Here is a 23,891-nt window from a genome sequence, read left to right as displayed (position 1 = left end):
TATATAACCAGGAAATTTGACAAATCTAAGGATTGAGCTTGCAGAATTGCTAAGGGTGAAATGTTAATGTGTATTTGTAAGTGGCTTTTGATGAAGATCTGGACAGAGGAGGTTAGTGATCAAAATTAAAACACCGAGAATAAATAGGAATAAGCAAGAATAAATGAATCATTCTCAGACTGATTACTATTGGGGTACTGCAAGTGGCTCCAGCTATGCAAGTGGCATATTGCAAGTGGCAGCATGGTGGCTCAGTGGTTAGCACTGCTACCTCACAGTGCCAGGGACCCTGGCTTGATTCCAGCCTTGGGCGACTGTCTATGTGGAGTCTGCACATTCTCCCCGTGTCTGTGTGGGTCCCCCAGTTTCCTCCTACAATCCAAAGATGTGCAGGTTCGATGAATTGATCATGCTAAATTGCCCTTGGTGTTCAGGAATGTGTAGGCTAGGTGCATTAGTTAGAGGTAAATGTAGAGTAATAGTTTCAGGCAACGAGTCTGCTTGAGTTATTCTTTGGAGGGTTGGTGTCATCTTACTGGGCTGAAGGACCTGTTTCCACACTGTAAGGATTCCATTTACGATGTTGTGAGAAACGAAGCTCACTCACTTCAATAATTTCAGTCTGAGACAAGATCTGAAGCAATCAGTATGCAAGCGTGGTGCCTAAAATAAACACACAGAGTTTAGCAAGTACATATCTTATATAGGATTCATACTCCAAACCCGGTGCCCATTACTATTGTTTATCTCCTGCCTTATCCGGCCTTGTGCATAACAAAGTATAAGTTTTACTTGGTCATTTCACCACATCCTGCTGTGGTCCATTGTTAGGTATATCCTCCTTCACTGCCATCTATTTCCCCCACTTGTGACATGTCCTCCCATTCCTCAACCATATTGAACATTATGACCTTTTAATTGGGGTTTGTTTTTTGTTTTTGCAGAAGTGGGAAACAGATGCTTATAACTACTGTTTGTACAGGTATATCTGGCTTAACCTACATCCTCACAGCACCTTATCTATTTGTCTGTAACATCTATCATTGTTTGCAGGCACATTTCATTCTTGTATGCACATCTTAGCTAATACAAAAACAATTATATATTTGCTTCACATAGTCTTCATTCTTGTTGACTCAGCTCTTGGTTGAAACAATTATACACTGGTGTGAGTGCATTTACCTTGCATAAGTAATTATGGTTGCAGAAGTAACACTACTTTACCTATATCCCACAATGTATATCAATAATGCAGGGAACACGTAAGACATGAAAGAAAACATAACTATGAATTGCGAGGAGAAGGCAAAGTGGCTTTTAGAGAATCTAGAAAGGCTGAGTGATGGGAAAAAAGATACATGGCAGACAAAATTTAACACGGGAGCAGGGGATAAGCTATCAGAGAGAACAGCTGTCCCATGGAGTCACCATCCATATTCCCTGCTCTGTGCAAGGATAGGAGTGACTTGGATCCACAGGCCCCTATCAAGTCTGATCGCAGAGCCACCTTAGTTCCTACAGCCACAGCAAGAATAGTGATGTAAGCTGTCGGACACAGGCTCTGTTATGCTGTCCCTTATGACCATGGAGTTCTTTTTTTATATTCCTGTGTTGGATAAAATTGTTTGAATGGTTCCCTAACACAAATTGCAGTTAAGCCCTGGACTGTTGTGTGAAAACTTGCTGGGAAGCTTCCAACCCATTGAACATCTATTGGTCTTTCTCAGTAGATTAGGCCTTCAATATCACCGTCTAAATCCCTCAATGTCGAAATTATGTGGGATCTCGCCCCCAGCTGAGTTGACAGCTGTGATATCCTCTCTCCCAGTTGCTGTAATGTTCAGATGTGTAATTCAATCCCTATTCTCAGCCCCTTTTATCTTGGACTCTGAAATATACAAAGTGGCAATACCTGAGCTGAGTTTGCTAGAGTCAGATGGAGTGAGGCTGGCTTCCACTTCAAGAAGTTACAGAAATTCTGGAACATCTTCAGCGCTTGAAATAGAAGCCTAAAAAAAGCAGGAATAGGCCATTCAGTCCATCAAACACACTCCATAATTCAACATAATCATGGCTGAGTTCTATCTCATTGTCATGCTCTGGATCTCTCCCCCCTACCCCTAGGTACCTTTACATTCAGAAATCTATTTCTTCTTTCAAAATAACCAGCAAGTTGAACTTCTGTGGTAAAGAACTCCACTGGTTCACCAATCTCTGAGTGAGGAATCTGGGCGGCATAGTGGTTCAGTGGTTAGCACTGCTGCCTCACAGCGCCAGAGACCCGGGTTTAATTCCCGCCTCAGGCAACTGTCTGTGTGGAATTTGCACACCTCCCCGTGTCTGCGTAAGTTTCCTTCGGGTGCTCCGGTTTCCTCCCACAGTCCAAAAATGTGCAGGTTAGGTGAATTGGCCATGCTAAATTGCCCCGTAGTGTTAGGTGAAGGGGTAAATGTAGAGGAATGGGTCAGGGTGGGTTGCTCTTCGGAGGGTCGGTGTGGACTTGTTGGGCCAAAGGGCCTGTTTCCACACTGTAAGTAATCTAATCCAATATTCTTCTCATCTTGGTCAAAAATTGCTTATCATGTACCCTGAAAACCATGACTCCTTCTTCTCAGGAAGGGTCACTGAATCCGAAACATTAACTCTGATTTCTGTCCACAGATGTTGCAGACCTTCTGAGCATTTCCAACAATTTCTGTTTTGCCACTCCTTCTAGATTTCCCAGCTCAATCAATCCAATTCTCCTCATGCAACATCCTAGGAATCAGTTTGATTAATTTTTCTGACATCTCTTCTTAGGAAAGGAGACCAAATCAGAACACATCATTTCAGATCTTGTCAACCCAAAGCCATGTAGAACTGCAGTAAGACTTTCTTGCTCATGTAGTTAAAAGCTCTTGTAATGAAGGCCAACAAACAGCTTTCTTCACCATCTGCTTCACCTGCTTGCTTGCTATCAAAAACTAGAGTAGAAGATACACAGGTCCTTATGACACCAAAATTTTCCAATCCATCACTGTTTAAATAATATTCTGTCATTCTATTTTTCACACCAAAGTGGACAACTTCACATTTATCCATGTTAAACTGCATCTGCCAGGTATTTTCCCTCTCTCTCAATTTCCCTAAACCACCCTGAAGCCTCTTTACATCCATTTCACCTCTCACACTCCCACTTAGTTTGTGTCATCAACAAATCTGGAAAATGTACATTTGATTTCCTCATTTAAATTGCTGATTTGTGAACAGCTAGGGCCTAAGCACTGACCTCTATGGTACCTCATTTGTCCCCACCCTTCCACTCTATTCCTACTCTGTCTTGTGCCTACTAACCAGTTCTCAAACCATGCCAGTACATTACCTCCAATCCCATTTGCTTTGATTTTCCAAATTTGCCTGTAATGTGTGGACTTTGTGCATTCCCATCAGTATTCTATGGGTCCTGTTATCACATCCTTTATAATAACTTCTGCATTTTCCCTACTACTGAATTATGCTAAATGGTTTGCAATTTCTGATGTTGTCCCTGAATCATTTTCTAAGCAATGGAGCCATACTCCAATCTGCCAGGACTGTTCAGGAATCTACAGAATTTTGGAAAATGACAACCAATGCAACCATTATTTCCAGGGTTATGGCCTGGAAATTTAGTATTAAGTACATTAATACTAAATTCTTTCAAATCATTTTCCCAAAAGACCTTTGCTCCCTCGCATTATTTACATCTTTGTCTGAAGATAGAAATAAAAGAGTGAGACATACGATGACATTGAATGAAGAGAGAGCAGTGTAAGGAGCAGCTTGTGAAGGTAGGTAGAGTGAGCTATAAGTAATAGAGGAGAGGTTGTCCTGTCATGGTTTCCTCTAATAAGATGCATGTGACTTTTGCCTGCAAGACAGAAGGAAATATGCTGATTCCAACTTTATGAGTTTGTGACAGAGAATTTGACTGTCATGGTATAATAATTCTTTTGCTGTCTGTAAGAGATGAGATGTGAGCAGCACAAAGTGTTTAAGAATCTTAATGGAGTCAGATTTGGTGCACTGACTGTAAGAAAGGAAGTGTTCCGGGGTGGTAATGTTATGGTGAGATGACACCCTCTGGTCCTAGACTCTCCCACAAGAAGAAACAACCTCTTTGCATCAACCCTATTAAGCTATTTAAGAATCTTATGTGTTTTGATAAGTTTTCATCTAAACTTCACTGAGTCTTGGGATATCCTGAGGATGCATTAATGGGGTGTAAAAATTTGTTTTTTGCTACTGATCCACTTGCAAGAGTCTAAACTTTCTATTGAGATAAATCCAGTGAAGTCAGAGACATGATTTCTTTCAGTTTTTTCCAACACATTGATACATGTTTTTGTATAGTTCCAAACCACAATGGCAGAGAGTGATTTAACAGGCACTTGCACACCATTAAATAGGTTGATTACGAAATGATTTTCATTTGTTTTCCACTTGTAAAATAAAATCAGTATGATAGATGCACCATGTCTTAAAATGTTTTTGCAAATAGAGTAATGGAAGTATGGCTGTACTGAAACACTTTTGACAAAACATTCTTTTAATCAGCCACTTTAGCCATGAAGTGATTTTGTTAATGAAAAATGGGAAAATTATGGGACAGACTTACTGAAAGAAGAGTCCTCATTCAGATGTCTAAGTGCTGCAGTAAATGCCACAATAGCTCACATAAATAACAAAACATTTGAGCTATTGATTTAAAGCAGGAACTTTATTTATTAATGCATTCAGTCCCAGTGATTTCTTACAACACACACACACACACAGATATTCATTCCCAGATCCTGAGATGATCTTTTGGACTCTTCTGTTTCTCCAGTTGCTTTCATTGGTGAATGAGTGACACACTTACAAAAAGTCCCTGACTTATAAATTAAACGTCGCAGTAGTTAACTGCTGCAGGAAAGGTAAACTGGGATTTTTCAGCTTTAATATAAAATAAAGCAGAGAACAGCAGATATAGGAGATTTGAAGCACAAACAGAAATTGCTGCAGAGTATCGCAGGTCTGGCAGAATTTGTGGGAAGAAAGAACAGTGAACATTTTGAGTCTGCTGACTCTTCATCAGAACTGTTTATACTAAGGAAACCCTGGAGCTGAAATAGGGGAGAGAGTGAGTAAGGGGAGAGATGAGTAGATAGGTGGAGATAGAGCCCAGAGTCAGAACCAATCAAGGAGACCCTCGATGGCCAACAGACTGACAAGGGAATGTCGAAGCTGAATATGAAACGGTTGACCCCAGAAAACATGTGGAGCTCAAAAGGTATTTCACAGATTGGAGAAATATGAAGCCCCTCTTTGAGTCTTCAGTAGACTAGTGGGAAACAGTCAAAGTCAATATCTCAAGGTTTTTTTTATGTTCATGGGTGTTCAGAAGGTGAGTGAGTGACAGGCAAAGCTATCTAAACTCCAGAAAAGCATGCAGAACCTACTCGTGCTGCAGATGATGGGGGTCGATGTCATGGAGGATTTCCAGGAGGTGAAGAGTCAGCAAGCTTTGCTCTTTGCCTCAAAGGCCTCCAAGGTAATCTTCCAGTCCAGGGTCCGCATTGTGGAGCAGTTTGAGGGAGAGCTCTGCGTTCAACAGATTGAAGGATAAAGATAACGTCATCTCAGTTTGACATCCTAAGGATGAGCAATCCTTTATGCCAGACTGTATGACACAAAGCCCACAGACAGTGCAGCCTCCCAGTCATTTCTGTCTTTTATCACAGGGGTCTTAGACGACAGCTTGGGGGAAGGGTTGGATCAGCCATTATCACTTGATGAGCTGACCAAAACCCTTGAGAACTTAGGGAGGAATAAAACTCCTGGAAGCCGAGTTGTATCCAGTTCTGCGGGAGTTGATTAAACCTGTGCTGTACTGAGTGGGAGGATCCCAAAGTCTTGTACACCTCTAATACGATTGTCTACATGCAGGACAGAGGTTGGATGCCTGCCTCATCAGCCTGGAGCAGGAGAAGCTCTTTGACAGGATAACACACACTATATGTGGGACATGCTCTCCAACATGGGCTTTGGGGAGAGAATCTGCAATTGGATCTAACTACTGTATGCTGACATCGTTGGTATAATCTCACTCAATTAGTGGGATCAGGAAGATTCCTGATCAGATCCAAAGTCAGGCAGGGCAGCCCACTCTCTCCTGCCTTGTTTGTATGTTGCATAGAATCCTTTGCTGAGTCCATTAGGAAGGATGTGAGCCTGAGAGGGGGCCTATTCCAGGCAACGGAGACCTGCAGGTCAAAGCTTCCCTGTACATGGATGACATCACCGTTTCTCTGTTCGGATCTGCTGGCAGTGCACAGACTCCTGAGTATCTGTGGTAAACAGGCAGGAGGCGGGAAGAACATAGCAAGCCAGGCAGCATCAGAAAGTGGAGAAGTCGACGTTTTGGGTGTAACCCTTCTTCAGGACAGGGGGTGGATCTAAAAGGGGCTGGCAGAGGCAGGGTGGTGAAGTGGGGATAGGTGAAGACAAGTAGAGGGTACAACCTGATTGGTCAATGGGAGGAATGAATCCGGTTGGTGGCAGGAAGCAGTGGAAGGGAGGGGGAGGAGCTGGGAAGGGAATTAGGGGATGGAAAGGGAGATAATTTGAAACTGGAGAACTCAACGTTGCATCCTCTGGGCTATAGTCTGCCCAGGCAGAGGATGAGGGTGTTGTTCCTCCAAGTTGCAGTTTGGTTCATTGTGTCAATAAAGGAGGCCAAGGAGGGTCATGTCGGAAAGGGAGTGGTTGGGGGAATTGAAATGGGCGGTGACTGGGAGGTCCAGTCAGTCCCTGCAGGCCTGGCTGCGATGCTCGGTGAGCTGTGCCCTATGTTTATGTTTGTTTTCCCCAATGTAAAGAAGACCACATTGAGAGCACCTGATACAGTAAACTAGGTTGAAAGTGAGGCAGGTGAACCTCTCTCTCACCTGGCAAAATTGTTTGGCGCCCTGGATGGAGGTGAGGGGTGTGGTGTCCAGAACCTGTGCCACTGCAGTCACCCGAGCCATCATCCACTTCAAGGTGAATGAGATGGACCATGTCCATCTCTGGATAATGGGGATAGAAAGCACCCAGTGCCACCCTCATCCCGATGGCCATCTTTGTGTATGGCGGCATCAACTGTGCACAGACCATCAGTAACAAACAGCAAGTGTCACTACGTACTGAGGTTCTACCTGACCTGGGTGTTACGAAGGGTGAGACTGGCCTCATTGTTGTGGAATGTTCCAAATTATTGCACCGTACTGTATCTCCTGTCTTTCATGGGAAAATTTGCAAAGAGAAACACCATTAACCACAAGTCCATCAGGAAATAGTCAGCACATAGTGTCCTCAAGAACATGAGGGAAAATGAGATGGTGGATCCTGTCAGATTGTTCCCTGCGCAGCCTACCAGTCATTCGGCAGAATGCCCCACCACCAGAACTTTCCAACAAGCACCGTTGACATTGCGTGGCTGGTTGTGAGAAGGGCACCATCAGTGAGATCTTTCATGTACTCCTGGACACTCTGTGTCACTGCATGCTGCCCTTCAAGTGGCTGCGGAAGGGTAGGGACTGTCACACTTCTCCTTCTGGAATGTGCCTTTGTAAAGGAAGTCTGGAGAGAGATGCTGTGGTTTGTGTCAAGATTTGCCCTGAGCAGCTCTGTGACGCAGTGCTCTACAGTCCTGGGTAGACACCGAGACGAATATTGACTGCACCTGGAGGACCATCAACTTGGTGAAAGATGTTCTGCCCGAAACTTGTTGGTCTTCTGCTGTAAGGAGTTGAGGACAGCACAGTGTGGCAGATTGGCACATCCCAAGGTCCAGGACTATGTGCTGAGGGATGCACATGTAGTGGGAAAAGACCACCGTCAAAGATCTTTCTGCCAAAGTACAATTAGGCTCCATTCAGACAGTCACATGTCTCCTTCTATAATGTGCCTCTGCAAAGAAGGTCTGGAGAGAGATGCAGTTGTCAAAATTAGAGTGGTGCTGGAAAAGCACAAAAAGTCAAGCAGCATCCGAGGAGCAGGAAAATCGATGTTTCGGACAAAAGCCCTTCAACAAGAATGAGGCTGGGAGCCTTGGGAGTGGAGAGATAAATGGGAGGGGGGCTGAGGCTCAGGAGAAGATAGCTAAAGTTCCAAGGCGTAAGATGAGGTGTTCTTCCTTCAAGCGTCGAGTGGTGATGGAGGAGGCCCAGGACCTGCATGTCCTTGGCAGAGTTGGAGGGGGAGTTGAAGTGTTTGGCCACGGGGCAGTGGGGTTGATTAGTGCAGGTGTCCTGGAGATGTTCCATAAAGTGCTCTGCGAGAAGGTATCCAGTCTCCCCAATGTAAAGGACACCGCATAGGGAGCAACGGATACAATAAATGACATGTGTGGATGTGCAGGTGAAACTTTGATGGATGTGAAATGCTCCTTTGGGGCCTTGGATGGAGGTGAGGGGGGAAGCGTGGACCCAGGTTTTGCAATTCCTGTGGTTGGAGGAGAAGGTGCCAAGAGGGGAGGGTGAGTTGATAAGGGGCATGGACCTGACCAGGCAGTGACGGAGGGAACGGTCTTTATGGAAAGCAGATAGAGGCGGGGAGGGAAATATATCTCTGGTTGTAAGGTCTGTTTGTAGGTGGCGGAAATATCGGCAAATGATGCAATGTATACGGAGGTTGGTGGGGTGAAAGGTGAGGACCATGGGGGTTCTGTCCTGTTATATTATGAGTTCAGCATACAGACTTAAAACATCAGCGAACTATAATTTACAAAATGGACAATGGGTCGGTGAACCGTTGAAAAGGGTAATAAATATTTTAAGTGTTGACTGAGCATTCTGAAATGTTCCAGTTTTGTTTTGCAGTTCCAGCACTTTTTCAGGTTTAAAGGAATTGCTAGGTTTTCACCCAGTCCTCTTATCATCAAACTGGGCTATTTAACTGCCGCCTAATCTTTACTTGAGCCTGTTTTCTTTCCTGATCAGAGGGAACATTTTTCAACAGTAACCTGCAGATTTTAATTTCAGCATTCATCAAAATGACACATAAAACTGACCCCCAGGCAACTAAAACATTAAATGTTTGGAAAATGCACAAATTGGTGGCATAAGCAAATTCTTGAGCAAAAGCTCAAATATTACAGATGCAGGGAAAGTCAATCAGTAACAGCAAGCACATGAAATGCTTCAGTCAGTCAGTAGGCCAGGTGGGATCCTGCGAAAAGAGCATCATATTATAGATCCTTCAGCAGCAGCTTGTGGAATGGTATGGCCATAGCTGCATTAACTTAAACCAAAGCAAGTCTTTCAAATGACCCGGCCAGCGAATCTCAATAAAATTAATGAAATTTTCCATATTTCCTCACAATGGGGTGGCATGGTGGCTCAGTGGTTAGCACTGCTGCCCACAGCATCCAGGTCCCAGGGTTGGTTCCACCCTTGGGTGTCTGTCTGTGTGCAGTTTTCATATCCTCCCTGTGTCTGTGTGTATTTCCTCCAGGTGCTCCAGTTTCCTCACACAGTTTAAAGATGTGCAGGTCAGGTGAATTGGCAATGTGCGATGTGCTATAAAGAAAGAAGATTCCTAAGTGCGAGGATAAAGACTGCCTGAAAAACATCAACAACTGGCAGCTGATAACTATTGTACCGATGCTGCTATGACTGTTCACGAAAATAATGGCAAAACGCCTCAGTGAAACAGCCGAAATTAACAACAGGCAAAAGGGGTTTTTAGCAGCCACTCCCGGATGCAATGAAAACATTGGTCATCCTCGAGAATATCATTAAGGGGGCAAAGCATAACCGCAAGGACCTCGCAGTTGTCTTTGTTGATCTGGCGAAAGCGTTTGACTTGGTTGGGAACAAGCTACTACTGAAAACTTAACAAAGAACACAACTTCCCAAAGCCTTTGTAGGTCTGATCAAGGATCTCTACACTGGCAATACAACCGTGGCTGAAGGGAACAGTAGCTGTACCACCCCAATAAACATTGAGAGGGGTGTAAAGCTGGACAACCCCCTCTCACCAATATTATTTAACATCACTCTCGATCCTCTGGTATGCTCTCTGGAGAAGGCCAATTCAAGGGTCGCCATGGCCCTGGGTGGCAGAAGAGTCAACTGCTAGAAAGAGGATTGATGAGGGCAGAGCAGTAAATGTGATCTATGGACTTCAGTAAGGCGTTCAACAAGGTTCCCCATGGGGGACTGATTAGTAAGGTTAGATCTCAGGGAATACAGGGAGAATTAGCCATTTGGATACAGAACTGGCTCAAAGGTAGAAGGCAGAGGGTGGTGGTGGAAGGTTGTTTTTCAGACTGGAGGCCTGTGACCAGTGGAGTGCCACAAGGATCGGCGCTGGGTCCACTACGTTTTGTCATTTATATAAATGATTTGGATGCGAGCATAAGAGGTATGGTTAGTAAGTTTGCAGATGACGCCAAAATTGGAGGTGTAGTGGACAGCAAAGAAGGTTACCTCAGATTACAGTGGGATCTTGATCACTTGGGCCAATGGGCTGAGAAGTGGCAGATGGAGTTTAATTTAGATAAATGCGAGGTGCTGCATTTTGGGTAAGCAAATCTTCGCAGGATTTATACACTTACTGTTGCTGAAGGGAGTGTTGCTGAACAAAGAGACCTTGGAGTGCAGGTTCATGGCTCCTTGAAAATGGAGTCACAGGTAGATAGGATAGCGTTTGGTATGCTTTCCTTTATTGGCCAGAATATTGAGTACAGGAGTTGGGAGGCACACAGACACTCACACATATTCCTACAGACATACACACTCCCTCACTCACACATGCACTCTCTCTCAGACTTAGACCCCTTTAGACACACACACACACACAAACTCACATGCATACATACACATATACATTTGTGGGGTGAATTTGTACTTGCAGAGTTATATTGTACTTTGCTCAAAAACTGCATGAATCCATGTAAGACTCTGTTTAGATTAGTATTAGATTAGTATCAGTCTAAACATTATGGCACAGACAACAGCACACAGGGGGTTAACACCTTCAACATATTATCTGCGCTGACACCAATTGTTAAAGTTAACCTGAGAATGTAACTTTTAAAAAAATGTTTTGTGATTTACATACGAAAGAAGCGAAACTGTCATGGTCATTCTAACAGATGAGAGACTTAATAAACAATCAAGGTATTTTTCGATGTATAATTTCAGTTACATCACACTGTAAACTTTTGCTATAAATTCTGTGTCTTACAATCGTGTAATCCACAACCATTTGATGAAGGAGCAGCACTCTGAAAGCTTGTGCTCCCAATTAAACCTGTTGGACTATAACCTGGTGTTGCGCGATTTTTAAAATCTGGTTTTGTGTGATTTTTAACACCATTCCTTCAGTTTCCCTTTGAAGTCAAGATTGCTGTCAGCCATACCAATATGGAAGACCTTCGGTTCAGAAGAAAGCTCAGTTAGACCTAAATCTTTGGGTTGAGTCAACAGTTCAGCTTTCACATTGCGAGAAAGAGATACTGACTTCTGGGTCTTCCAGATTTCTAGAAAATGCTTCATGAAGTATCTCCTCAGCTGGTTTTCTTTTATTGTTTATCTTTTACTGACAGAGTGTGTGGGAGATGTTTTCCCTCCTGCCAGGTTTCTTCCAACTTTCAACAGCTTCCTACTCTTTTCTAGAATGTAAACCAAGAGTCCAAAGGCTGTTGTTATGCAACAGCATCATAGGTCCTAAGGTTTCTCTTCAAGTATGTCTGTCAAGCCATTGAGGCTATAAAAGCAATGTTCTCTTTTTAGAAGGCTTTGGATAACCTTTTTTCCCCAAATTATTTGCTTTTTCAGTGAGCAAGTAATCTGTAATTCTCCCTAATTCTTATCTTAACAGACTGCCTTTCGAACACAGTTAGATTAACCATTTCCCTGGGTTTAACATTGTTTGGCGATACAGGAAATAGCAGTTATCTCCAAGCTAGACATCATTGTGAAAGCTGTTCTTCACTGTTCTTCTTACTTATAGGCTCTAAGTATTGTGGCTGTCACCCAATTGCTGTTGCCTCTCCCTGTTCTCTCCTCTATTCCTCAGCTGTCTCAAATCCAATATAACCTTCTGTCTTTTACAACTTGTCAACAAATTGCCCAATCCTCTCTTTTTCTCATGCCTTAACCCTACCAGAATCCAATACTTGGTCACATTCTCTTAAATGCTGCCATTCATTTGCCAGTTCGTAAAGACACTATTTTCCAGATCATGACGCAGCAATGGATACTGCTATCTAGGATTGCTCAGTCAATGTTCTCATAATCCCTTCCTCATATAAGTACATGTTTGCCACATTCCAAGAGCACACACACACAGCAGTGTTACACTCTGCATCTATAATCAGCATTTCCATACTTCCAACATCTTACCTCCAGCACTTTCAGGTCAAGTAGAACCATACTCCAATGTCCTCATGCCCTTTATTATCAATCAGCCTTTCCATCTTTTGCAGAACTCTGGACCATCCTATCTCAATACATGATTTCTACTAATCTTCAAGCTGACATTTCATTTGAAAGCAGAAGTTTAACAAAAGCAGGACATGACATTTGTCACATGCCTCAGCAATGTGCCCAGAAAACATAGCGGGTGCAACAATTCCCAAAGCTCTCAGTGTTCCTGTCCATGTTTCCAAAGACTCTGCCAGGACTGGAGTAAGAGGTGGGGTTTCACATGTGTCATGTTAATAAGTCAGTCCCGTAAATGCAGATGCTAAAGATTGGATGCGAATAATGCAATGTGTGCTCACCATGTTTATTCGATGCCTGGGCAAAGAGAAGATGGCTATTGGGACCACAGTCTGTGGCTTGTGACAAGTTCTACAATCAGAACTGCACACACATGGATAACAGCATCAGGCAGCAGCACATTTTTCCAGCTGGAAAGCTTCCTTTTAAAATTCAATGCTTGAGAGCAGAGTCCCAGGAATGACATTGTTAGTACCAGTTTTAGTGGACCATTAGAACAGATTTATGTACTCGGGATTTGATTATTCCCAAAGGAATAGCCATTACCAGAAGATGTGCAGCTAAGACAAGTTATCAGCAATTAATATTTCCAGTCAACCCTCTGTGTTTAGTCCTTTTAAAAACAGAAAGGCTGAAATATTCAATAATAAATGTAATGGTTATAAGTGACAGTCTCCATCTTGCCTTTTTACTGACAGAACAATGTGAGAAATAATTAACACATGAGTGCAATGTTCAGAATTCGTTTTCTCTCAGTGAGATTGCACATGTGTTGTGTTGATAGTTTTTCTTACTTTGCTGACACTACGTGCTACATTTGTGCATGTTATCCAATTCAACTTCAATGGGGTCTCCTAGTGAGAGAAGGCAAATTCTTTAGCGATGCATTGAAGATCTACTTGTGACTCTGCTGCCTTCCTATCTCCACATGATGTAGATCCTAAAGACACTACCTAATTGTAAAAAATAGTCTTTCCTAATTCTCTATACTGTATAGGGCGTGTGTTCTTGTTGCACCCACTCCTATTGTTCACCAAGGTAATAGTGGCCTCCTCGAACCCAGCCATGCCACAGAATGCATGCTGCCTGTAGAAGTCAGAAATCACTTCGGATCAGGTTATAGTCCAACAGGTTTATTTGAAATCACAAGCTTTTGAAGTAATGCTCCCAGTCCAACACTGGCACCTCCACATCATGCTTTTATAGTGGCTGAGACTTTGGCCTACAGCCTGAGCTAACACATCTGGGATGACTCTGAAACCCTCACTCATGACTATCTACCTTGTTGGAAACAGCAGTTATTACATAGTGAACCATTATCCTCAATAACTGACTATTCCTAGTACGGTCATACCTTGCTTGATAGGATTGATTAGCTTGAAGGGCGTTCAGCAACATGTATGCTCATATACTTCCGCTGGTTCAGCTGTACAGGAGCAAATTATTGCATTTGGACTGAAAACAATAAAAAATACTGGAGATCACAGTGGGTCAGGCAGCATCCATGGAGAGAGAGAGAGAGACAGCAAGCTAACGTTTAGAGTCTAGATGACTCTTCATCAGAGCTGTGCTTTAGCTTTATAGTAGTATGGACATGGTCTGACCTACTGTGGTTTAGCTTTATGAATATTGGAAACATACAGTGGATTTTGAGATCTGGTTCTTATGGTAAAGGTGGCAATGATAGTTCTCCTGTTAGTTAGTGGTATCTTGTTAAACTCTGTAGCATTCTACTTAAGTACTTAAGGTAAATGCTGTCTTAAATGTTGTTGGATATTATAAATACTTTTGGTAACATAACTTATTATCTATTAGAAACAAGAAAATACTTTTACTATTGCAATTGACTTCCCATCAAATGTGAATCACATGTGCAGTTCTTCCATAAACCTTGATAAAATTTAGAAAGCATATTGCTTCATATAGTCATCTGTATCAGCACCCAATTGTGTACACACTTCATTGGGGGTTCATATTTAGAATGGCATGACCCTTATAATATCTGGGGTGTAATAATCTGGTTAAAACTTGTGAAGAAGGCTACAAGAGAGTAATAATATTACCTACTGCTTCCTTTTTTTTAGAGGTGTTAAGAGTTAGATCAGTTCTTCAGACCCACTAAGATCTGGTCTTTTCAATGCTAAGTCAGCTGAAACATCTGACAAGTATGTCTGACCTGGAATAAAAAGGAGCTAGGATTATAATCCTCTCCAATATTGGCTCCAGCAGGATCTCCATTTTTACAGAATTGAAACAGTGAATATAACCCTCTTCACTTATGTTTTCATTCCAACCATGTGCTGTTTGGATGCAGCTTGAACGTTTTACCACCCTATTTAAATTAGGAGAAGGAATCTTATTGGAGAGATTATTGGAGTCTGACCATAATGAGCTGTCAGCAGTTCATACACCTTTACCATCAAAACAGATCTCACCTTCAAATTGAGGGACAGCCATCACTGCTGACAATATGGGATCTTGCTGTGCTCAAACAGCAGCTGAATTTCCAAAAGTACAATAGTGGCCACTGTTCAAATGTACTTCATTGACTGTCAAGCACTTTGAAGTGTCTGATTGCTGTGACAAACACTGTACAAATGTTAGTCTTTCTGTTACAAAGCTGAATGCCTTGATAGTTGAAGCTTTTGCATTTCAATAATTTAACAAGCTATCAAATGTAATCCCAGTCCCAAGGAGATTTTCGTTTAGTTTGTAGCATTTTGTGAACTACATCTGATACTGTGACACTTTATTGAAATGCTTAGCTGTTCTAGTATTAGAACTAATTTTACAGGGGCGAGTAAGAAACTTTTCAGTTTCTTTTGAGAGCTAAGTCTGTCTAAGCATCTGCACCTTTGTGAGAGAGTAGTTTCTGCTGCTCTGTGAAGTTGTGTGTATGCGTCTCACAATCTCATCATATTTACGACCTGCATAAATGTACTAAAATTCCTGGAAAATCATCTTGCTGAGTTTAAATTTAAAATTTGCCTGACTAAAAGTGCAATATAATTTAGCCCTCACTTGGATAGTACTTTGTTGATCACTTTCCAAGATTCTTTCATGCATTTTGAGATTTGTTTTGTCCTGCCAGCTTCTTAATGAGGAATCTTATGTTAAATTCTTCCAGAGTAAAGATCACAATATGTACATTGCATTTCTTTCCAGTAGTTTATGAATCTTTTTGTTCCTAAAATAGATGCATTTTCAACAGGCAGTAAATTTAATTAATTTCATTCCCTCCTTCATCCAGAATAAATATTTGTGGCTATTGATTGACTTTGCTTCCAAGTTGAATTCAGAATAATCAAGGAGAATTTTTGTATTTAATGAGAACAGAGTGGTGAGCCCATAATTTTTATGACACTCCGAAATAAGTCAAGGGGCAAGGAGGATAAGTCTCATTGCTACTGGTATTCAACTTGGGCTTCTGAAGGGATACTTTCCCCCCGCCGCTGCTGATAGACATGGGGGTATCACATGGATGGCCTGCCCAGCAGTCACTGCTATAGCAACACTTTGGTTGTCCCACTTAGCTGCCCTCCAGGGCCTACTGCAGACCCAGCACCTCGTGGAGCTGCTGGGACTGAAGATTTGTCATTTTCTGATTGTTTGGCTGCTCTTGGGGGCAGATTTAAAGGCCCAGGAGCCAACCAGTTAACTGCCAGATAGAGTTTAATCCCATTGGGATACTGGATTGCCACTGACTGGCTGGTGCAAGAGGCCACTGTTGAGGCTGTGAATTCAGCACATTGTTCAAGTTGTTTTTAATGCTGACAAGAAACAAAATTGGGAGGGAGTTACCTTGTATTGTTGGTTTAGGGAGGGGCAGTGTGAGCAATTGCTTTTTCCATCAAGGCTGTATTTGACCAAATGTGGCATCATGGAACCCTAGCAAAACCCAAGTGAATAGGTATGATGGAAAGCTCAGGAATGGTTGGAGTAGTGCCTGACACATGAGAAGATGGTTGTGTTGTAGGAGGTCAGTCATCTTAGCTCCAGGACATCTCTGAAGAGTTCCTCAGAGTAGTGTCCTAGGCCCAAACATTTCAGCTGCTTCATCAACGACCTTCCATTCAACATAAAGTGAGAAGCAGGGATGTTTGCCAATGATAGTACAATGTTTAGCACCATTTATGACTCTTTGGATACTGAAGTAGTCTGTGTCCAAATGGAGCCAAACCTGATGATATCATGATGGCATGGAATGTTTGAACCACACATGTGCCAGGCAATGGCAACTTAAACAGAGAATGTAACCATTGTTCCCTTGATATTTAATGGCATCCATTATTGTTGATTACTTCACTATCTACATCCTGGGGATTACCATTGAATAAAAATTGAACTGCACTCATCATACAAATACTATAGTTACAAAAGCAAGGGCTAGGAATCCTTTAGCAAGTAACTCACTTCCTGACTTCCCAAATATTGTCCACCATCTGAAAGGTACAAGTCAGGAGCATAATGGAATACTCCCCATTTCCTTGGTTGAATGAAGTTCCAACAATACTCAAGAAGCTTGACATCAGGGCAAAGTGGCCCACTTCATTTGTAACACATCCACAGACATCCACTTACTCCACAACCAAAGTTAAAAATCACACAACACCAGGTTATAGTCCAACAGGTTTAATTGGAAGCACACTAGCTTTTGGAGCATTGCTCCGAAAGCTAGCGTGCTTCCAATTAAACCTGTTGGACTATAACCAGGTGTTGTGTGATTTTTAACTTTGTACACCCCAGTCCAACACTGGCATCTCCAAATCATCTCCACAACCAATGCTCAGTCACAGTAATGTATACAATCTACAAGATGTATTTCAGAAATTCAGCAAAATCTCTTAGAAAGCACCTTTTGACCTCACAAACTAACCACTACTATCTAAAAGGACAGGGGCAGCAGATACATGGGATCACTGTTATTTCCTTTTTAAGTTCCTCTTCAACCAATCATTCAGATTTTGGCAGGCATAGGCTTTTGTTATTGATAACTGGTCACTAGTCCGTAGACCAATCAATTTTTCTTGATACCCAGCTTCATCTGTACACAGAATACCTTGGCTCCAATTTGTCTACAACTACTTTGATGACTGTTTGTTCAACTAGCAGTTTACATGATGGTTGCCATAAGTTACTAGCATTTCAAAACATTCAACAATTATTTAAAACACTGATTTTAAATCAGTTTTGTCTTTCATTTCGGTTCACAATAATAAAAAAAACGCAAAACTAAAAAGACACAATCTCTTCAGTACCACCTAAAAACTAATTTTTTTTCTGGCGTGGAACATGTTTTTACCCCCAGGGATTATCTCGTTGTTGAAATTGGAGTCAGCATCATTTTCCCAGATACTATATTGGATTCAAATGGAACACTCACCACCAAAATGCAGGCTTATCTTCTTTACCTTTAACAATCAGGGAAATTCCCAAAGAGCTTAAAGGTTTCTGCAATATTTTTGATATGTAGTCACTGTTGTAACAAATGAAACATGGCATTCAGTTGTGCACAGCTGCCATCACACAAATAATCAAAGTGCTATTGACCACATAATCTGTTTTTGATTAGGTTTGCAACTTGCTTTCGTTGTTCTATGTTTACTAAAGGTACCTGGGGCATTCACCATGACAGAAGCTGTTTTTATTAACTGTTTGACACAGGTACAATCAGAATGAAGTCCTGCTGGTCCTTCTCTTGGGACCTGAGTGGCTATTGTATGGTAAACATCTGTAACGCAATGACGATCCTTCACACAGTTTAATAGAAGCTGAGAATCCATTAAATGTCTTCAGTACAAAAATACAAGATCAAATTGCACTGTCAGAACTATCCATCTCTCCCATTTTCTTTCCGTGATTGTCAATGACAGTTTTCAATTTCAGTTGGAAGTTGGTGAAAGGATTCGAGTAGACCCTTCTAGAGAGAGAGAGAGACACTGCGTTTCAAGTTTCTCCACATTGTGGAGTCAAGGACATGGTCAATGGCACATGAAAGCATGATTCATAAGTTTTCAGTGTTAATGATCTCTTATTTTATGTCAGGTCTTGTCACTGATTAAAAAATGTTAACAAGAGAAGAAAAGATGATCAATGTGTTATGGTGAGCAGAACAATTATGCTAATGCTTTCACATTTCATATAAAGTTTGCCTCTTTTAAATGTAAAGTTATCAAAGTTTCAAGCTGCATAGGGACATTATAGACACCCTATAAACTTTATTCAACATGGAAAAAAATCCATAAGCACCCCATAATATGAAAATAGGAAAGAACACAAATTAAAAATACACAATTGGAAAAGGGTTAGTCTCAGAGGATTGGAAAGGGATCTTGCCCAATTGAATTGAGCAGTATATAGGGAGGGTTCAAAGAGGAGAGAGTTCAGAAACAGATTAAACATGTTCTCATGAGGAGGAAAGGAAGGGCATCTAAAAACAGAACATACTGATGACCAAAGCATGTGATGGCCATTTTGGCCAAAGGGTGATGGGAAGTGCTAATCTGTAATGCTGACAGCTTGGATACAGCATACAGATTTGGTTGTAGTCACTGATCACCACAATTTGAATTTGCCTGGATGTTCCAAACCTGAAAATTGAAAGCTTAGTCCTCAGGGGATGATTATATGCAATTAACATGGAGAAATCAACCTGAATTGCTTACCTGAAAATATCTAAAAGAAATGTTGCTTAAGCTTTGGTGATATCTTAACTGGGTGTTCAAGCAAATTTTCCTGATATTTCTCAGAAGTCCTCTTCACAGATCATGAAATTGTGAGTATTTCTTTAAGTGGTGAGCACCCCTTTGAGCAGATAAAGGTGCTGGTGGGGACAGGGTGGTGAAGCAGAGATAGGTGAAGACAGGTAGGGGTTACAACCTGCTTGGTCAGTGGGAGGAATGAATCCATTCCCCACTCCCCTGTTCTAAATCACCCTCCCTCCCAATGTAATAAAGGCAGAGACCCCTTGTCCTTATCATCATCCCACTAGTCACCCACATCCAACGCATCATCTCTAAACATTTCTGCCAACTCCAACCAGACCCCCCCACCAAGAACATCTTCCCCTCCCGACCCTTCTCTGCCTAATTCAAGGACTGTTTCCTTCGACAGTCCTTGGTTTGTGCCAGTCTCCCCACTAACCCCCCTGAATCCCCAGGTACCTTCCCTGCAAATGGAAAAGGTGCAAAACCTGTTGGCACACCATCCCTCTTACCTCCAACCAGGGCCCCAAACAGTCCTCCCAGGAGAGTCAGAGATTCACTGGCCTCTCTTCCAACCTAGTTTACTGTATCAGGTGCTCCTGATGTGGTCTTCTCTATATCCAGGAGACTGATCACAAACTTAGGGAACAGTTTGTTGAGCATCTCAGCCTGGCTTTCAGGGGTCAAACAGACCTCCCACTCACCACCCATTTCAATTCTCCTAACCACTCCCTTTCTGACATGACCATCCTTGGCCTCCTCTATTGCCACAACGAACCAAACTACAAATTGGAGGAACAGCACTTCATTCTCCGCTTGGGCAACCTATAACCCGGAGGACTCAACTTTGAGTTCTCCAATTTCAAATAACCTCCCTTCCCATCCCCTGAATCCCTCCCCAGCCCCTCCCCATCCCTTCCACTGCTCCCTGCCACCAACCGATTCATTTCTCCCACTGACCAACCAGCTCATACCTTCTGCCTATCTTCACTTATCCTCAGGAGAAAGTTAGGAAAGCATATGCTGGAGAGCAGAGTCGGTAGTGTGTGCTGGAAAAGCACAGCAGATCAGGCAGCATGCGAGGAGCAGGAGAATCAACATTTTGGGAAAAAGCCCTTCATCAGGAATCTTTCACCTATCTTTCACTTATCCCCACTTCATCACCCTACCCCCACCACCCCCTTTATCTATAGCTCACCCTACACCTACCTCCTGTCCTGAAGAAGGGTTACACCCGAAACGTTGACTTCTCCACCTCCTGATGCTGCCTGACTCACTATGTTCTTTCGGCCTCCTGGCTGTCCATTTTGGATTCCAGCATGTGCAGTTTTTATGTCTCCTGCCAGAATAATGCAAGCAGTTTCCATGGTAATTATGGGAAATAAATAGGGTGGGGGCTGCAGGGTGGTAACTGGGACTATATTGGCTAGCTGGCACAGATTAGATGGGTCAGTTATTGCGCTCGTATGTGTAAGGTTTACGAATACGCCAGAGATTTGGAAAGCTGGAGTGAAACATTGAACTCCCAGAAATTCCTACAATGTGATCGGAGTGGTTAGACGAGTTGCTACTTGGTAAGCAAGTGGATGGTATCTGATTCCATGACTGGTGGCTATCCCGGGGTCAACTCCAAGTGTACTGGCTGCTGGTGTGGACTTGTAGCGTCCATAGGAGGACACCTCATTTGCACAGGTGGTGGAAAAGAAGGGATGGGGAGGCACATGCAGGTATCACTTCGGGTTGGGAACATCTCTTACGTTTGTTTGACCCACACACTCAGTAATGTGGCCACCCGATTGCTGTTGGAGGGGTTTGTCCCTTCTCAATGATCCTGACACTGTTCTCATTAGTCTCTGAGCATGGGAGATGGCTCTATTGAAATTGATCCCCCAACTCCCACCCCACACTGGAATTTTGTTAGCAGCTACATGGCACCTACAGGCGGCTCTACCAGTGTCTAGGTCGTTCTTCTGTCACCCTTGAAATGTGGCAACTTGTGACAGTCTCACTAACCCCTGTAAATTTCACTTTAATGAAACGAACAAGCCCAAATGAAATTTGAAATGACAGTAGTCTTGGCTGGGAGACTAAAATAAGTCAGCCAAGGAATTTTATGATTACACAGTTCAGTGTGCAAACTTTAAATATGTAACAACGCTATCATTTACAATTTGACATATCATGGATAGTTCAGTTCCACTCCAAAGCATAGAGGAGTCCTCAGTGAAAGGTATGGTTATGTCATTTGAGCTAGAGGATAATAATAAAGATCAGGAGGCAAGAAGTGGACATGGAAACGTTTGGTTGTCAGGGCATCATATGTCCTTGTAGAATTACTTTAACAGGCTATCTTCAAGCGTGTAAAACTTTATATACACCAACACTCTGATTTGTGCTGAAGGAAGTATCGATACCCAGAAAGCTGTCTTTCTTATTTGAATAACATATACTTGATAAAGATATGCTTTACTGACTGCTTTCATTGCAGATTGAATGATGAATTCACAAGGGAATCCAGTCAGTTGTAATAATAAATGGTTCTGCAGATTCCTGAATAATTAATAATGTATGGTAAGATTGACATTCTAGCTTGTGAAGGAACTGCCTTCAATTTACATAAGCTGTTTTAATTACAAACAGGGAGTAATAAAACTTTAAGGAGCATCTTCTGATCATTTTTATTCATTTTCAAATTTGAGGCATTTCTGAGCTATCCTAAACAAAATACAACTTGAATAAGGTTTCAAAGATAGATGACTGAAAACAACTTCAATGCATTAACCTGCAAAGAACACCCTGCTGTGATTTACATTTGGAATTTCCATTTTTTATTAAATGAAGATATTTTTGCATTTGCATACATTTCTAATATGGTCATCTTAAAAATATCACAGGTTAAGACGTGAGTGGGGTGAGGTAAGTTTGAAAGCACTTTCAGATATTAACAATCCTCTGAGGCAGGATGAAAGTGAGGACTGCAGATGCTGGAGATCAGAGTTGTGCTGGAAAAGCACAACAGGTCAGGCAGCGTCCGAGGAGTAGGAAAATTGATGTTTCCAACAAAAGCCTATCATCAGGATTCCTGATGAAGTTTAAAGGATGAAATTATGACACATCTGGATAGTAGTAACAGGATAGATCAGAGCCAGCATGGATTTATGAAGGGGAAATCATGCTTAACTAATCTTCTGGAATTTTTTGAGGATGTAACTCTGAAGATGGACAAGGGAGATCCAGTAGATGTAGTGTACCTGGGCTTTCAGAAAGCTTTTGATAAAGTCCCACATAGGAGGTTAGTGAGCAAAATTAGGGTGAATGGTGTTGGGGGCAAAGTACTAACTTGGATTGAAAGTTGCTTGGCTGACAGGAAACAAAGAGTAGTGATAAACGGCTCCATTTCGGAACGGCAGGCAGTGACCAGTGGGGATCAATTCCTGGAATGGCGGGACTACCTTACGCTGAAAGACTGGAGCGACTGGGCTTGTATACCCTTGAGTTTAGAAGACTGAGAGGGGATCTGATTGAGACATATAAGATTATTAAAGGATTGGACACTCTGGAGGCAGGAAACATGTTTCCACTGATGGAAGAGTTGGATAGAGCTCTCGAGGATAGTGGAATCAAGGGTTATGGAGATAAGGCAGGAACAGGATACTGATTAAGGATGATCAGCCATGATCATATTGAATGGTGGTGCAGGCTCGAAGGGCAGAATGGCCTACTCCTGCACCAATTGTCTATTGTCTATTGTCTATTAACCTTTGGTGAGGGGAAGCCACTATTTCATCCCAATTCTTAATGAGGCATCACCTTGTGACTTTGTTAGGGTTACCTTTATGCAGTCCTTGACTCATGAGCTGTGGGAGGCCACAGGTCTGGTCCTTTGCTTAGAGGACAGAATAGACTTTCTGCAGGATCTCAAGTACTGCCTTCAGAGGGACATGCAGCATAAACTATTTGTTCGCCAAATACATTGATTTCTACTTTGATCTCTTGTTTTAGATCAGTGCTTGGCACCCTGTTTAGAAGGGAATAAAGAACTTTCTTTCTTGCTTCCTGTTATAGCTCACCCTCTATAGATCACAGGCATGGATCCCAACAGACAAGTTCTGCCCAGCTCAGTGCAGGTGGCCAAGGAGCTGGCCCACAGAGAGATTCTAGTGTCTAGGCAGAAACCTTCTTTATGTCCATTGAGAGGATAGTAATTATTCTCATGTTGAAGCAAGTATTGGCTTGCAAAGCACTTCTAGTATGATGTTTGTAAAAGTATATGACATATATTTACATATGTTAAAGATAGTATTTTCTCAATGATCCGCTGGCTCTAAAGCATATCATCATTGCGTATCTACTCTATATGAATTTAGTCTGCAAAATTTCCATACTTCTGAGATGGATAACTGATCCGCCTAACAGATATAACTGCAGAATGGCATGGAGATGATGGAGCAGCAATGGCAGACTGTTGTTGGCTCAAATACAAACTCAAAGTTTGTAAAGATGCTGGCTGCTGCTATGTGGAGCTCAGAGATACCACGGAATAGATCCATCCGTGGTAGATTCATCTATACAGACTACTGTCCTAAGCCTAAACCTGTCCTCCCTCCATTTAAGCTGAGACAAGTTCATCTCAGACAATAATAGTTTTCAATTGTGCTGTCACCTACATGGTCTAGATAACTTTTCCAGCCTCTTT

This window comes from Chiloscyllium plagiosum, chromosome 3 (assembly GCF_004010195.1).
Source record: "Chiloscyllium plagiosum isolate BGI_BamShark_2017 chromosome 3, ASM401019v2, whole genome shotgun sequence".
Lineage (NCBI taxonomy): Eukaryota > Metazoa > Chordata > Chondrichthyes > Orectolobiformes > Hemiscylliidae > Chiloscyllium > Chiloscyllium plagiosum.
Note: the sequence above shows the minus strand (reverse complement) of the source record.